General features: G+C 42.2%; 1 protein-coding gene across 2 annotated transcripts in view; it reads right to left on the reverse strand.

The window, feature by feature from the left end:
• Positions 1-18,291, reverse strand: part of LOC125892904 (polycomb protein SCMH1) — an 87,006-nt gene that overhangs the window by 48,827 nt on the left and 19,888 nt on the right. The window contains exon 1 of one of the 2 annotated variants that reach the window (XM_049583239.1): positions 15,957-16,163. The exons of the other annotated variant lie outside the window; for it this stretch is intronic. The gene's annotated coding sequence lies outside the window, so the exon portion shown is untranslated. Of the gene's footprint in view, positions 1-15,956; positions 16,164-18,291 lie in introns of those variants that run through there. 2 annotated transcript variants of the gene reach the window in all.

Here is an 18,291-nt window from a genome sequence, read left to right on the forward strand (position 1 = left end):
AAAATTTAAGCCCTTGGTCTTCATTATCTTTTTTTGGCTGCTTAATATTATCCACCTGGCACTAGGCTGCTTGCACTGTTTAAATGTTTAGGAAAATGCTTGGATGGAAACGGTGTCACAGACCTGCCATGGGAATTTCACAATAAAGGCATATCCTAAAAATGACAATATGTATTAATATACTTCAATATTGAATTGTTGTTCCTTGAATCAAAAAATCGATCCAGACTGATGTATCCTTACACCCCTACATAACAGCCATGCAAACATCTACATATAACACCTGTGCACGTTTGCTCATGTGCAGCTTGAGGAAGCAGGATCGAGCCTTCAGTGGCTGAGTACAGCGGCTGTCACTGTTCCAAACAAACTGTCAAAATACAGTATAAAATGTTTGAAAGCTTACAGCTTCACTGCACACATCCATACCTATGCACATTCATAAGAAAATTGCATACTCTATATCCACGTGAAGACAGACACAATACAAGTGCTTAAACGTCTACAGCAGGTAAGACTTATTCTTGTCATTCTTACCTTTCATGGATATGTGAGGAGGTCACAGACTGCAGAGCGAAAAAGTGTCAGGCCTTTATTGTCAGTGTTAAGTGTGACTGTTGCCATGTGCTAGACATGTCCATGTTGCACTGAAAGGGGGCGAGGCTGAATGGGGATTCCTTTGCAATGACCCCGGCTAGGCTGACCAACGGGATCAAAGACAGAGAGGGAGGAGTTACCGAGGCAGGAAGTGGAGGAGGAAGAGTGAGGGACAGATGGATGCGGGGAGGAACATGAGCATCTTAGGGAATGTTTTAAGGGTTGAGAGAGGGAGGGCAGAAACATTTAACAGAGACAAAGACAAGAAAGACAAACTGATGGAGACAAGGAGGAGGAAAGGTTAGAGGAGAAAAGGATAGACAGGGGGGACGGGAGAGAAGCATGAGCGGGTCAGGGAGAGGAGAGTATATCTGTGAGTGTTTGTGATGTGTGCGTCCACACGTTCAAAGAGAGTGCATGAGGGATTTGACAATAAGAAAGACAGAGAAAAAAGAGAAAGGAATATAAAAACATCAGTGGCATCAAAACAACAAAAGGAAGAAAAAAGTCAGAGGGACAACTGAAGAAAAAAAATCTGAGCAGAGAGGGTGAAGAAAACTTTGGAAATAGCCCATAAGATGTGTTTGTGTGCGTGTGTGTGTGCACGTGAGTCCGCCTCTCAGTAGTGTGTGTCCCCTGCAGCTGCCAGTGTTGAACCTCTCTCTGCCCAGGACACTTCTAGAGGACACCGAAGGACACACACAGTTCACTTGCAGATTTACAAGTCTTTTTGTTAGAAGTCTGGGACACTTGACTCATCTTCATACAAATCTGATGCAATGCAGTGGGCCACGTCGAGTCAAATTAGGACCAACGAAAAAGGATTATATTCTTTATAAAAATGAGGAAACATTAATATTGAGAGAAAAATAGCAGGGGCACTATTTCACACAGGAAATACTGTATATTGAATGACTGTCTCTATTGTTAAGGCCATCATCTACAAATTAAATTTATTTGATTAATTAGATTCAGCGTGGCTTACCACACTTTCCTGGAGAAAATCCTAATCCATGTTACCTTGAATTCGTGAAGAAAACTTTGTTCCTATCACATGCCCCCACGGAAAATGGCAAACATATTAATTTATTGATTGACTGGCGACCAACAGAGGTCGATTTTTGCTGTTTAACAACAACAAAGCCATATCAAAACTAGGGCTGCCCCCGACTAAGAATAGTTGACCAATAGTCGTCATTTAGCTCCATTAGTCGACTAGTCCTCTGCATGTTTACGATATTAATTTAATTATTAAATGATATATTTTGGGCGGGGCAACACAATGGTTTGAGTTGAAGGTGTGAGAAAGAATAGTATCAGTAACATTGTTAACACTGTGCTACATTACAGAGAAATACAAACCGTACTAATGAACCTTCATTAATATAGGCCTATATTTTATCTACAAGTGCACGTCACACACTGAGCGAGCCGCCTGTTAACGACGCTGTCGGCAAAGCAGTAATGATTGTGCTAAGTGGCTAATGGGCACTTCCATGTTTCAGATGATACGTCATGTTTGTAGTCGACCAATGAAGATGAGTTTACATATCACCTTGGGTTCATCCTTCACCTTCTCAAAATGATCCCACACTTTGGATTTCCTGCCCGACATGTTATTAACTAGCCTGTGGAATAACCGCAGGTACCAGCCCTGTAGATTAACATGACTCCTGTCTGACTGCTGAGCGTGGCCACTTCCTGTGCCTGTCCTTTCAAACTAAATTCCCGCATATAGGTTTTGATTTATTTCGATAAGGTGTAGCTCCTAATAGAGTAAGGTGGAAAATGCATGTGTTTGAGAAGTATTGCGTATACAACTGGATAAATGAGTAGTTATATATATAGTAGGGCTGCAACAATTAGTCGACTAATCGATGACTAATCGAATCTATTAAAATAATCGGTGACTATTTTAGTAGTTGACTAATCGGTTTGAGTCATTTTCATTTTTCAATGAAAAGTATTATAAAAGGTTCCCCAAAATACTCTTATTGCAGCTTTTTACGTTCAAATACTGGCAGCTTTACACACTCTCCCATTACAGTGAGCTAAAACCCTTTGCTGTGACATTAGATGACATCATTTGGGGGTTTGGGAGAGATAGACCGACATTTTTCAACATTTTAACACATTTTTCGATAAAATGATTAGTCGACTAATCGAAGAAATAATCGACAGATTAGTCGACAATGAAAATAATCGCTAGTTGCAGCCCTTATATATAGTTTTGTTGTTAAACATGGTCCCCAATCAATCAATAAATGGTTCACCGTTTTCTGTGGAGGCATGCGAGAATAACAAAGTTTTTTTTATGAATTTATGGTAACATGGTCTGACTAACTGATACCCAAATGGTCATTTTGTGGGTGTTCCTTTAATATATTTAAATTGGGCAAATACAACTGAGACACCATTTAAGAAACCGGTCAAAAAACCCCACAATAAAAAACATAAAAGATGCTCAAATATTAGAACACCTACGCACAACGACAAGACCCAACCAACTCATTTATCCTTGTACTTATGAGATCTTTCAAATCAGGCAGAGAGACCAGATTTCAAAATGCATTTAGTTTGGTTAATTTTGGTTTATTTTATCATTATGTTATCAAGAGTGCCAGAGTTTAACTACTATTTTGAAAGCTTAAAAAAAAAAAGAAAATTAAATTCAAAAATCGCTGGAGATTTTAGGTCAGATCTATACATGTCAAATATCGACACAAGCAAATGCCATGAGCCTAAATCTATAAAATCTATAAAATGTTGGTGCTTCCCTCCAACATTACATAACAGTGAAACCTGAACAGAGATGCTGTGAATGTGCGTCTCTAAGGAGAGAGAGGGGTCTATGAATGGGCACTGTGTGTGCGTGTGCGTGAGTGCATGTGTGAAGCTGGGTTCACTTATGTAACAACCACAAGACACAGACAGTGGGAGGTTGAATTAGGAATTACAAATCGAGGAAGAGTGCAATAAAAAGAGAGACAATGAGGCAGAAGGGAACCACAGACAGAGCATTTTATACGAATACATAGCAGAAAAAAAACTTCATTTGGGCCTCACAAACTACCACAATACAGGGAGGCATTGGTGATGTTGCCTGTGATAATTGAGCTGAAGCACAAGAGGTGGATTCACTCAACAGACAGACAGGAAGCCCTCGCAGAGAGTCTATGCTCAGAAGTGGCCTTCTGTGATCCCTGCCACTTCCAAACAGCATCAGGAAAGAGTGTTGCTCTGGCCGCCAGCCGGGCTGTCGCCATAGGGACCCAATTCAAAGAACCCCCGGCCAAACCATCTAAAAGATGTGGAAGGGGGGGATTTGAAGATGCGAAGGCACAGCGAGAGCGTGGACTCAGTGCTTAAACACCCCGTATTAGTGCTATCATCCGGCCCACTAATCAAAGCCCCCGGTTCTTCTTTACTTTCCCTGTGTTTTTGTCTACGTCTCTTTTTCTATTATCTGCATTTCTTTCCTTCTGTTGCTGACTTTAAAGTTGTTTAAGTGAGACAAGATTTGTTAATTTTCTCTCTGAGTTGACGTCTGTCTCTGGCTCTTTCCCTCTCCCTCTGTGTCTCGTTTCCCCCCTTTAGCTCGCAGAGAAGAATTCAAAGTGTACTCTTAATGGCTTACATGTGTTTCGATTAAGAAGCTGGCATGCACTTCCCATTTTAATGGGCTTTCTGTGCTCTTAGTTCACTGCTGGGCTAGGTTATGTGGTGGGGATTTGGAGGTAAAGGCTTTTAATTGCTGGGCTATGGCAGGAATGTGGTTAGTCAGATGGCAGGAATGTGGCATGGCAGACACACATATTTTTCTGCCTCCGAGACACATATGCGGGCACAGATGCTCAAACGATATGGGCACCACATAACGCGATCAAAAACTCTCTTCTTTTAAAAATCCCGTCCTTGGTCTATTCAGGAGTAGGATTTGCAATTTGCAGGATGAGCAGCGCTGTTGTTTCTTGTGCTGGCAGAACGCGCGGCATTGAGGCTGACAAGAGGCATCTTCACTGAGGAATCTCGTCCTCGCAAGCATTAATGACACCTGTACAGCAAGTGTACGGCTGGATTGTACCCTCGCCAGCGTTCAGTGAGCAACTCAGAGATTGCCAACACTATGAGATAGATGGTGTGAAAAGTGAAGTGAGGGAACCTTTCTGTAAATCAATCTATGTATGTCTGTGGAATGAAGGAGCAGTTCTTCTCAAAAGTGGGAAAATATTGGAGATGTTTCAATACCATTTTTTCCTTTCCAATACCTGAGCTTGCAATCAGCTGATACTGTGTATTGCTCTGATGCAATAAAATAAAAATAAAATAAAAATTAAAAAAAAAATAAAATATAAAATAAAATAGAGTTGTACACTACTAACCCATTTTCATGTCAAGAAGCCTGACCCAATGCATCCTGGGATACAGCTTGCCCTCAGTAGGCTTCAGCTAGCAGCTTAGGACAACAAGAACTGCTTTCAATGCATAAAAAATAAATAATCCCAGAAGACATTAATTGTTGGATTTATTAGTTTTATAAAGTCTCTATAACAACACTGCAGTTTCTTTCTCGATTACAAAGCTTCAGCTACAATCACACAGCAGTGCTAGTCTAAAAGCTACAATGGTGACAACGCTGAGGCTATTTAAATTGAGTTTTGCAGACAACAGCACTCAAGAGATATTCTAAATATAGTAAACAGAGTACTTTAACATTGTATGCAACATCAACAACTTTGGCAGGTCAAAGTTTATTACGTGGTGTCAGATCAGTGCATATAATTGCGCACTCGCCGGTACCCGATCCAGCATTTTAGTCAGCATCTGAGGTATTTCTGACACTGGTATCAGTACTGGAACAAATGGAGCAATGCCTGCAAGCTAGGCAGTCAACTAGAGCTGCACAGATTCATACACACACGTCATACGCCTCTCTCCATATGTCATCTACAAAACACACCCTCCCAAGCTGGCGGTCTATTTAAGCCACAAAATCCTCCCAGCTCTCCCTTTGCATTGTCTATGCCGCTGCAACAAGTTTCAGTCAAGCTGGCCATAAATCTAAAGGAGCTAATTTTACTATTAAATGATTATAATGAAACTTTTAATCTATTTCTAGTAAACATGCACAGCCAATTTAAAAATAAAAAAAACATTTATTGTATGTATAAGAATGTTAATCCAAGTGTAGGCTAATGAGTACAGAGTAATAATTGCTGAAAAAGGATGTTCAAAAGGTTGTTTTTACCTAATTATAGGAGCAGCTGCTGTTTGATTAAGAAGCACTCAACACACCACTTTAGTTCTTTTGTTTCTTTCCACACCTAATTTCTACTTTTTCATTTTATTTTTTATATTCTTGTTACATTTTATGCATTAATTTCATTACATTTCTTCCACAGAGTACAGTACTACACTGAGTATATAAGCTGCAGTACTCACGGCCTGCTCGCTCACTGTGTCTCTGTTTTTCTCCCTCCTCTCTCCCTCTGTAAAATACTTTGCAGGCCCAAACCACCCTGCGGTTAAAGAAAAAAAGAAAAAACACACTGGGTGTAAAATGATCCCAGCCCTGTAAAATTAGAAAAGGGGAGGAAGAAAAATGAGCGCGCCCAATGTGGCATGTGAACTAATGATGGGTTGGTGGGGTGTTGGTTTTAGCGGAGGAGCAAGAGGACCGGCGATGCATGTGATGCAATCATCACCTTGCCTCCAATGTATGGTTAAAGTGGGCCGTGGCCCGGCAGTTTGTGGTGTGCCCACAGGGTCATGCCAGGGCATGTGTGTGGGTGCTTGGTCGACGGAGGCAGGACGGGGCAGGAACAGGGCGGAGAGGAGATAGGGGGACAATCAAAGAGGAGGAGGAGCGGTGGGGGGTTTGACTGAGGTAAGTGTAAAAGCGGGTGAAATGAGGAGAGCTGAGGATGGACAAATGAAGCGAGGGAGGAAATGGAAGGAGCCAACATGCATATAAACACGTGTCAAGTAGGGCTGGGCGATGTGGAGAAGATAATACATCACAATATTTTTAAAGAAATACCTCGATATCAATATTGCAACGATACGAGGGCTGACTATTAGGGCTTTTACAGAATATTTACACAGTGAGATATCTGATAAATAATCATCAGTAATTTGGAACAGCTAGAACAGTCTGGTAAGTTGAGAAAACTACATTACTGTAATGCAGCCTTTAAAACCAGACAACACCAACAATTAGGGATGCACGATATATATCGGGCCAATAAATTATCGGCCAATAATGGGACATTTTTATGATTATTATAATTATTCCAATAATTTAAATTATTGCCAATAAATAGCGCTACTAATACGAACTGCTTTCACTGACTTAACTAGGGCAGCATCTCCACACCCGGCACAGTGGGTGGTGGTTCATGTACCTTTAAATTTGGTTTAAAGAACAACAACAACTGCAGCACGCTGTCGAGAAGGCAAAACATGTCGTGGTGTAGATGTCTTTTGCAATTCAAGAGGAAGACAACAGGATTGCACAGAGTCAGAACTGTTTGTTTTTTTGTGTTAGCAACGGAGTTGTTGGTTTGATTTGGTTCGGTCAGGGCTATGGAATATCTAATCATCCATATTTTCTCACTACATCTTAGCCTGTCTTACCCTCAGGTGTGCATAAACTACAGGTTATACACTTCTTTTTAAAAACAAAAATTGTGAAATTATCGGTTATCAGCCATGAGAAGCAGGTAATTATTTGTTGTGAGTAGAAACAATCCATATCGGTGCATCCCTACCTACAATATTATGATATCCAAAATCTAATCTCTCATCACGATAATATAATATCAATATATTGCCGAGCCTTAGCGTCAAGACACACACACACACACACACACACACACTCATGCACACTCTCCCAACCACTCCAAGTCACCCCATTATTATCATTATGCAAGTTTGACTGCAAATGGTCCCCCTGAGCAACAACAGGACTGAGCAATGAGCCCATAAACAGATATGGGCTATGGTGTAGCAGTGTTGGCATTTTTGATGAGGCAGCAGCCACACACACGCACATTCACTCACACATATACACACACACACACACACACACACACACACACACACACATACACTCCTCTTTGCCTTCGACCTCTGCTCTCCGAGGGAAGGCAGTGCGAGCACACAGCCTGCCGGAGGGACTGAGCGACAGTGCGCCCAGCTGCATGCCAACTGCGCCCGCGGGCTGCCCTAACCCATGCACCCAAGGGAGCAAACAGCCTCTACCGCTCTCTATATCACCATCTCTCCCCTTCCTTCTCTTGTCCTCCCTCTCAGCCTCTCGCTGTCCTTCTCCATCTCCCAATTGTTGTTAATCTCTCTTCTTCCTCCTGCTGCTCGTTCTCTCTTTCCCTTTCTTTCTCCACCTCATCCTTCTCTCCCTCTCACTCTTACTGCCAGTCCTAGAGAGTGAGTGACAGGCTGTGAATTGCTCTGAGGCTATACCCAGATAAAAAGGCAAGGAATGCACATAAGTACACACATACACACACACCCACACACACACACACACACACACACACACACACACACACACACACACACACACACACACACACACACACACACACTTCACTGGGAATCACATCCACTGTCACATAGATAGACACAAGTCCTGCCATCCTCGTGTTGGTGAGAGCAATACACACTCAACACACTGAATGTAGAGTGACAATCTCTTTGTCCACTCCCCCCTCCCAGATGCCTGTGTGCTTGGTCACTCACTGTAATGGTACCCAGCATCCATCTGTGTGTGTGTGTGTGAGAGAGAGCAGGGGAAAAAAAGTGTGGGTGTGAGACTGAGACAGAGAGAGACAGCGAGAAAGAGAGACAGATTGAGAAAGAGAGTGTGTGCGTGCATGATGTGCATACGTGTGTTTGTATGAGTGTGTCAGAGGGAGAGATATTGCGTCTCGCAGTGTGCGGTGTCAGGTCTGGCTGTGTGAGCTGACACTGATTATAGTCTTCACAGCTCACTCCCATCACAGGCAACTATAGCCACGGCCAAAGCCCTATATTTTCAAAAAGTTGCAACACTGTGCAGGATCCAGAATTGCTTTTATGCCTCCAGCAGTTCGGCCACTGGCTTCCCGGAACAAAATTTAAAAGCTATACCACCCGACTGTTTGGCATTAAAATAGAGTATTCAAACGTAATGGGACATGTTTTGGTAGAGACAAAAAATGTGACTGTACCTGGTCAGATTTGTAATCTTGTTTACCTAATCTTTGATCAGATGGCTTCTGATTTAAATCCGACTGTTTAAATTTAGTTAAGTTCTTGCACAGCTGGCTGTAGTTAGACAAAATGTAACACGTGACATTTCGGCTTTTGCAGAAAAAAAAAATCTTAGTATTTCTCAAGGTAAGGTATGAATAAATGAATTTTACCTGAAAAAAGTCTGAGGACCAAAATATAGTGAAAATAAAGTAAGTACAGGAGCACCCTGGTGGCTCACCTTGTGGAGCATGCACCCCATGTAGAGTCCTTCACAGTAGCCAAGATTCAAGTCCAACCTGCAGTCCTTTGTTCCATGTCCTTTTCTCTCTTTCTCTGTCCCCCTTTCATACTATCTGCCTATCAAATAAAGGCCAAAAAAGCAAAAAAAAAAAAAATAATCTAAATATATAAAGTGAGAACAACGTGTTAATACTTTTGCTTCTTTCACACTGAAACTGAGGAACTGAAAAGAAGCCTTGTTTTGGTATTTAGACCCAGGTATCATGTGGGTACTTGTGCAGCTGACTGGAATGTGTCAAAGCTTCAGTCACTGCCATAGTAATCAACATCTAAATCAGTGTTTGAACGCTTTGTTTGTCGTTTTGTTTTTTCACTGGTAAACTGGTTGAGGAAACTGAAGGAGGCCAGTGTCCTCAACACAATGACCCCTGCTTCAGGCAATTAAATTGGTTGTTTGTCAAGGAAAAGTAACAGGTGAGACAAATTGCAGATGGGTATCTGCGGCTGACAACTGCTTGCTTTGCATCTGTTGATGCAGCCCGACCTTCAGCATTCCAGCTATTAATATTTTACAGAAACATTGCATGCAATAGTCCACCTTCCACCTTTTCTGCCCCCTCTCTATCACTCACCCTCACACACGCAGCTGTGCTAAGTCTGACCAAAGTCAAGTGGGTTCATGTTATGGATTCACAGTAGGGCTGCCGCCCAATAGTCGACCTAACGTTAGTCGACCAGAAAGGTCAATAGTCGGTATGATTTCATTGGTCACTTAGTCGCAGGGAAAAAAACAACAAAGGAAGAAACGTAAAACTCTATTAGGAGCTGCATCAAAATAAAACAAAACCTATTGACTGGACCATGCGGGAATTTAATTTGAAAGGACAGACACAGGAAGTGGCCTCACTCAGCAGTCAGACAGGAGTCACATACATTTCCAGGGCTGGTACCTGCGGTTATTCCACAGGCTAGTTAATAACATGTCGGGCAGGAAATCCAAAGTGTGGGATCATTTTGAGAAGGTGAAGGATGAACCCAAGGTGATATGTAAACTCATCTTCATTGGTCGACTACAAACATGATGTATCATCTGAAACATGGAAGTAGCTACATGCCCATTAGCCGCTTAGCACAATTATTACTGCTTTGCTGACAGCGTCATTAACAGGCGGCTCGCTCAGTGTGTGACGTGCACTTGTAGATAAAATATAGGCCTATATTAATGAAGGTTCATTAGTACGGTTTTGTATTTCTCTGTAATGTAGCACAGTGTTAACAATGTTACTGATATTATTCTTTCTCACACCTTCAACTCAAACCATTGTGTTGCCCCGCCCAAAATATATAATTTAATAATTAAATTAATATTGTAAACAAGCAGCCGACTAGTCAACTAATGGCCCTAAATGACGACTATTGGGCGACTAGGAAAACTCTTAGTCAGGGGCAGACCTAAGTTGCAATATGAATATGATTGATGACTATTACACAAGCCTATGAAACAGACAGACTCAAAAAAGCCGCACCACCAGCTCCTAAAATGAGATTTTAAAAGATCATGACATATCGCCTTGCTCACAGTATTGCAATATATCCAATATTGAATTGTAATCCCTGTATCATGATGCGTATCTCATCGCTGGACTTCTGCCGATACACAGCCCTAGAAAATAATATATCTAAATACTTTACAGTGAAAATTTCGAATATAGCCGAAGTACAAATACAAAAATCATCCACCCCGACAGTTTTCTATGTAAAACAGCTCCGGCCTGCTCTTGTTGAGACACATGCTCCTGTCTTTTGTGCCAAATGATAGGCCGTACTGCACAGTGTATAATTATTGTAACAAGCCTTCTGTCTTACCCTGTATACACCAATGACGAGGAAGCATTCAGAAAAACAAACAGTGACACTGAAGACTGATGCTTACTCTTAGATGCTCACATTTAAAGGCTACCAAACCATGAGACCCTTTTCTGAGTATGTGGACCTTTTTTTTCTTCCTTTCATGTGCACTCTCTTTTCAGTGTCATTGACTGCTTTATGCCAGATATAAAAAGCAATGCATGGCCAACGAAGCGCATAATGGGCAGATTTGACTAACGTGTCAGTGCAGAGGAGTGAGGGAGGGGGAGAGGCAGGCGAGAGGAGAAGGGAGATAGAGAGATTGAAGGAGAGGAAAAGGAGAGAGAAAGAGGGGAAGAGAGACAGATAGAGGCAGAGGGGTGGTGACCTGTGCCCTATCCTACAACAGAGGTAGCCGCCCTGGCATCTGCAGGCACAGCAGGCATCAGAAGACATGCAACACGACTCGCAGGCTGTGACTGGAGTAGATTGGACCGGCACATTCATGCTGAGTCGGGGTGGAGAGACTTTGCTGTCACATAAAGTGACTCTCTGTCAAATGAAAACAGACGATAAACTGAGTGGACGTCCAGTCTGAATCAGTCTGAATCACGACTGAAGCAACTATGAGCCAGATCCGAGCAGGTTGAGTTAAAAAGCCCGTACGGGGCTCCATTGCGAGATCTAACAGAACAAGCATTGGGAGTCCGACCACGCATCCCCCCCTCAACCTGACTCACCCGGATTCGTTTGAAGCCGACGTGACCGATGCCGCGGACCCCATTGAGAATCTTTGCTCTGAGCCTAATTCACCACTCTGTCATGTGAATCACGTACACCATGTGTGTAGTTGACTCCGGCTGATGTGTGCTGACATGCAAGTGCCCATAGTGTGAATGTTAAATCCGGCACTGTGCTTCCATCATCCATGTGTAAACTCCATGCTGTGTATGTGTACAGCGCTAAGCCCGGCTGGAGATGATGTAACTGGAATTCAGCAGAGGTCAAGCGTTGTCCGTAGATAACTACTGGCTTGCCTTCTGCATAACGTAATGAGTCCGTTAATGTGGAATAAATGTCAGCAAAAGATCAACACACTGTAAATGCCTAAGGCTTACATTATTACTGTGTACATCAAGATGCTCCAGCGGTATATGGTAAAAATAACTAATTCTAAATATATATACGCTCCTTTGGCCCTGACCACCATCACAGATTATCTTTTATTACATCCTCCTATGACCTGATTATGACATACATGAAGCCTCAGCATAGTAAAGCTTATAGGCTTCAGAAACCTTGTAAACATTTTGATATTTCCTTTCTACAGGTGCCAACACTCATTTAGAGCAAAAACAGAAAAGAGGTTAAAAATACAGCACAAGTAGTCACTGAAAAAAATGAGATTTAAAAAACGGCACAAGTAGCTGCTTCATTTAGTATGTGATTGAACACACAATATGTAATTTCTGCTGACTTTAATGACATTGTGAAGTAGCATGGGATTGTGGGAGTTGTTGTCATTGTCAACCACCGCTGCCAATGAAAATCTGTGGGTTGCCACGGTGCTTTGACCAACTGATGTATTATCCTAGATCAGGGGTCAGCAACCTTCACTATCAAAAGAGTCATTTTTAGCCAAAAATAATTCTAAAAATCTGGTGCCCCAAAACACATTAAGCCATATAATGAAGGTAACACAGCCTTTTAAATCTAAATTAGCCTGTCAACATTACAAATAGGTCTGAATGAGCAGTCCTTAATATGTTTAACCACCAGGTGGCAGTGCAGTGGGCTATGTACGATTATTTGGAAGTTTAACTTTGCAATAAGATTCTGTTTTCTTCCAAAACTTTTCCTTTTATGGATTTGGAATCGATAGCTAGCCAAGCTAGGGAGACTCAAGACTACTGTAGCCACCGCTTTCGAGATTTGGCAAAATGTAGAGGAAAAGGCACTAGGCTGAAGATTTTTATTCTGTGTATAGGCTACACATTTTCACAATTGGAGAATGTCAGAATCATTTTAGGCCTACAGCACTGACAAATGAAAATTTAAAATATAGAAAATAACCCTTATTAATTTCCATATGACATATATACATTTCTTTTTGTGAAAGTCGAAAGGAGCCAAGGGCGGAGGGAGTTGCACTCAGAAATGTGTCATTCACTGTATTTACTTGCATTACATTTCTCTGATGGTATTATAGAATAATCCCATGAACAGATATCGGCATATGTATGTAGAATCTGATGTGTTTTGTTCTCCGTCTCTAGTCCGAGTAGCATTGACCAATCATGTTTAAGCAACAGGTTAACAATCTGGTTAGTTTAGTTTAGTTTCGTTTTGTTTATTTAGTTTATCAAGGGACAGTATGCAATAGCATTAATCATTTACAAGAAATGAAGAGATGGCTGCACCAGATTTAGCAATAACTGCTAATTTCCATCTGTAGTCCCAACATATAATTTACAACATATACAGACCACAATCTAAAATACAAAGAAACCTAAAATACAGATGAACAGAGGACAGCACAGAGACAATACAGACATACAATTTCCACATTTAAAATAACCAAGTTGTTACAGTTCAGGAAGGAACAACTTACAAAACACTAAAAGGCAGCTCCTGATATAAAGTGCAAGGCAGGAATGTGCATAGATAAAGCACTGGTTTTCTTGTTGGTAGTCGACAAAGTGCTCGTAGCAGCAAAAAAAAAAAAAAATATTCGGGATTGCAGGGATGATTAAATACCAACAATGGTAATATGACAGAAATATCTGTAACAAAGCTCAGATAAACAGCAGAAGAGAGAAACGCAAAACGAGACATAATGACAGAAAATCAGACAGGAAATCTGACAGCAGCACCTAGTGCTGTGGAGAACTAGAACATATGCAGATGCAGATATATGTTCACGGAATTTAGTTGAAATGACTAGGACATGGAAGAGGGTACCAGATCAGCCTGAAATATTGTCCCTCACCCCAGAGGCTTGATCGTCATCAGACGATAGCCGATAGATTCCAAGATTGCTTATAGAAAATGTATGTCTGAGTAACATTCTCTCTTCTTTAGATGAAAATCCATCTGACAAGACTCACGCAGATATTATGTTTACAGACAAGGAAATGTACTCAAGTTGTATTCACATTACGTTTGGTTACATTTATCCATGTTGTGTCGTTTCATATCCACGCAGCCCCTGCAACTAAGATTATGTAGCAGATTTAATCGTTGAGTAGCCTGGCACTGATGTTCATGCTCAAAACAATTACACTGAAAATAACTAAATAACAGCATTTCCCATAGACTTAGATTCTATTGGTGGTGCGGACCTTCAGTTAGCATCCTGTAGCAGCCAGCACATCGGGGTCACGCATCACCTGTCAGGGTTCATTTTGCAAGAATGACCGGTTCGCTGTACATCATCATCCCTTACGGTCACATTGGCTGGATGGCAAGCATGAGCCACTTGTCATAGACAGTCTGTACTCGCTTATTGTGTTACAAAATGGGATGCAGTTATTAGGTAAAATTCTGTGACATTGTATTGTCTGATTTACAATGACATCATCTGGTGTTTTCCATGTTTGGAAAAGGAGAACAACTACAGGGGGAAGAAGTTGAATGACGCCACTGACAAGGACCAAATTAAACACACCTTTGAATGAAATTTCAGATTTCTCTGTGTTCAAAACATTGTTAGAAACATTTGGGATCATGTAAGTACACAACTCAACAAAATATATAAAATAGTTGAGCTCAACTTAAACATTTTAAGAAGGAAAAGACATATATTGTATCTTTTATACCAAATGCAAGAATTTAACTCAAGGTGAAGGACGAATCTGTCTTTTGAGTCCTGTTTGACGGGGCATATATTCTGCTGCTCAGAACTTGATTTAGTCACTTTCCTCCTCGTTTTTCTGAAAGTGCAACACCTCCACTGCTGGCAACACAAAGAATACGCTTGGTGCTCTGCCTATTTTCACACCTTTCCACACCTGGCCTATCGTCCTAGAAAGCGGGGGTGACTGTCAATTTTTATGTTTGGAAGAGTCAAAAAAAAAATGGGCAGAAGAGAGCCCATTATTCAACCTCCTCTTTTTTCAGACTGTCCGAGGAGCGCGTCTGGAGGACCTCGTAACCAGCGTTAAGGGATCCAAATAAACTATGCGGAAAATCTTGTCAGCATTTAACAAGACAAACTCTGTTTTTAACTGGCAATGTGTGTTTTCTGAGGACAATCGGTTCGAATCAGACAGGATAATGTCCTCCACTTGTTCTTTTTTGGGTGAATCTATTTAATCAAACATCATTCAAAGAGTTTCATCATCATTTATTGGCTTTTGCCGTTAAAATAATGCATCTAAATCTGTAAACTGGTATTTCCACTTCACTGCTGATAAACCATTGTGGTCTTAATTGGCTCCAGATGCCTGCTTTTTTAGCCACGTCGCTTTTGATGGGTGGCCACTGCACTGCATGAACACATAGCGGAAGAATACTGGTTTGTGGGCAGACAGACGTGCAAGAAGCAGGTGTATGCTGTAGTGGTGCAGTCCTGGTCCCCACCCCCCCGATGCTCCGCTGTTTAATGACTGTGGTACAGCCCTCCTCTGTGGCTTTGCCCCACCCCTCCTGCCTTTCTGAGCGTTTGAAATGTGCCAGGCAGATGTTCAGGGCTTACACCTGTAGGAGACACAGTCTTTGACATGGTCTCTGTGGATCTGTGATGAACACACACACTCTCTCACTCACACCCACACACACACACACACACACACACACACACACACACACACACACACAAACGTACAAGCACATGTGCGAGGCCGTGCACAATTCCAGATGTACATATGGACATCCATGTGCCCAGCAGAAGTGCATGCTCACAGATATGCCAACAGCCAACATGGAGACACACACAAAGACAGAATCAATCTCACACACACACACACACACAAACTGCTCCATCTTTAACCCCTCATTTATCAACATTCACTCACCCACAGCTTGGCTCCAATGTGAATTTCGGGACGCTGGTGGGGTGGCGGGGCATCCAGTTTATGCCACCCTGGTGCTATACACCTCTCTCCCACGTCTCGCCCTCCCTCTGCCTCCTTTTCTCTTTCGATATTGTGTGCCATTACGCTTTAGCATTTTGTAACAGGAGACTGTCTGTCTGGCTGGTGTAAGCTAATGGAGAAGAGCGAGTGTATGGAGAGGCTATAGGAGAGACAGTCTCCCTTCCTCGCATGCTGCTGTCAGAAAGCATACGGGCCTGATTAACGACAACAGCCACAATAGCTCTTTATGCATTCTCTCCCCACTGCTGGCCTGCTGCCAACTCACCCTCGGGGAGGGAGAGGTATACACGGTGTGAGGAGTGCGTGTGTGGCAGAGAGAGAGTGAGGAGGGTGAGGTATGTAATATGTTCTGATTTTGTGTGTGTGTGAGAGAGAGAGGTAGGTGCGAGAGGGAGCGTTCAAAGAGCGCTAAAGACAACAATCAGACGCTACAAATCCAATTCACAACTCCGCCATTTCACAATCCTTTCTGTGACATAACATAAAAAATACGCAGCGTCTCACTGTGGCGTCTTAATAACGTCTATCAACAACTCTCAAGATGACTTAAATGTAACCCTTGTTCTAAGCAGTAAAACTAGTCGGGACTGTTGTACCGAATGTAATTGGGAGTCGGATGAAAATAGCCCTAAAACTTTATATCTTTTTAAGGTTGTGTTTTGGGTCTCAAGTCTCCACTGATGCTGAATACTTGTGGGTGAGTGTTTGTGCGCGCATGTGTGCATGTGCATGTGCAAATGTGTGCGTGTGTGTCTGTGTGTGTGCGGCTAGCTAGCAGCTATCTCCCCTCGCTCCTAACACAGAAAGGTTGAGAAGAGCCATCTTTCATCTCCTCTGCATCATCACAGCGTCTGCATTATTAATGGCCCTGATTACTGTAATCAAAAATTCTTATTTATTTGGAGGAGTCGGAGGAGGAGGGGGAGGAGGCAGCGAGGCCTGGGCTTCTCTCTCCAGACAAAAAACCTTTGGTCTCCAGCTTTAATTTTTCAGAAATAGAGATGCCGCAGTGCCCTATCTTCCCCAAGTTCGGAGCTAAGCTAGTTAGGCGCACATAAACATGCAAATACTGAGGCACAGACGTTCAAACTTTTTCCTCTTTCTGTCTTTGAGCATCACGTACACTTGCATACACAAACATGCAGCTGCACTGAGAAGCACATGCACGCACACACATGGAAATAACTGTCAATAATGGCGTCTTAACGAAGACAATCATCTAGACCTCCAGACAGCCAAAGCGATAAAAAGCAGAATGCACTCATCCCTGCCTTTCATCTGGTTTTGAGCTTCTTTTCCACCTCCTTTCCCTCCTTCAATAAAGTCTGTCTGTCTCCTTGCCTTCTTCATTCTCCTCCTCCTCCTCCTCCTCCTCCTCCCTTGCTTCCTCCACCATCCACTCCACCCTGTCTAATCTTTCCAGGCACTGCCATTTGCATGCAAATAGTCCATTACCCAGTGGCAGGGAGACACAGCCAGGAGCTCACTACTAGGTAATCAAGGACAAAAGAAGTGCAGGAGAGATGCGAGAAAAGAAGGGGGAAAAAAGAGAGAAAGACAGAGTGGGGAGAGAGGGAGAGCAGTGAAAGATCACAGGTGAATTAACATTAAGAAAGAAAGGCACAAAGCGACTTGGCAGACGAAAGAAAGGAGAGGTGAGGCAAGGACAGGAGAAATACAGCGCGACTAGCAGGGAGATGACGTGTTTGAAGAGGTGATTGGAGGCAAGGATCTTTGTAATGTAAAAGTTACAAGTTAAGTTGAAGACTGGAATGAGCGGAGTGCAGCTTTGAGAGTGAGATGGATCAAAGAACACTTTATTGCAGCTTGTCAGCCTGTCAATCTACTGCAGGTTTATGAAATAAAAGACTGTTACACTGAAGTAAGCATCCAGGGGAAATGTTTTCTCCCTGCATGTTTTGTCTGCATTTTAAAAGAACAGCTTGCAACAAATAGCTTGTCACCGTGGCAGTGCCCGTAAAAGGGCAAATTTGTAGCATTTGGGAAAGGTACATTTCAAAGAAATTAAAGGCATGCCTTGACATTTTAAATATATATATTTTGTCAGCGAATATTTGTCACACTGACGGAAAAACATCCGTTCTGCAGTTTCTGTAAATAATGTTCACATTGTTAACATCCCTCACAACAAGTCCCGCGCTAATAGCGTGTTTTGCGTGATTGTGAAGGACAAATGTTGGAACATTTTTTGACAAGTGCTGATGAAAATGGTCTTTTAAAATGTCAATGTCAA

This window comes from Epinephelus fuscoguttatus, linkage group LG8 (genome assembly GCF_011397635.1).
Source record: "Epinephelus fuscoguttatus linkage group LG8, E.fuscoguttatus.final_Chr_v1".
NCBI lineage: Eukaryota > Metazoa > Chordata > Actinopteri > Perciformes > Serranidae > Epinephelus > Epinephelus fuscoguttatus.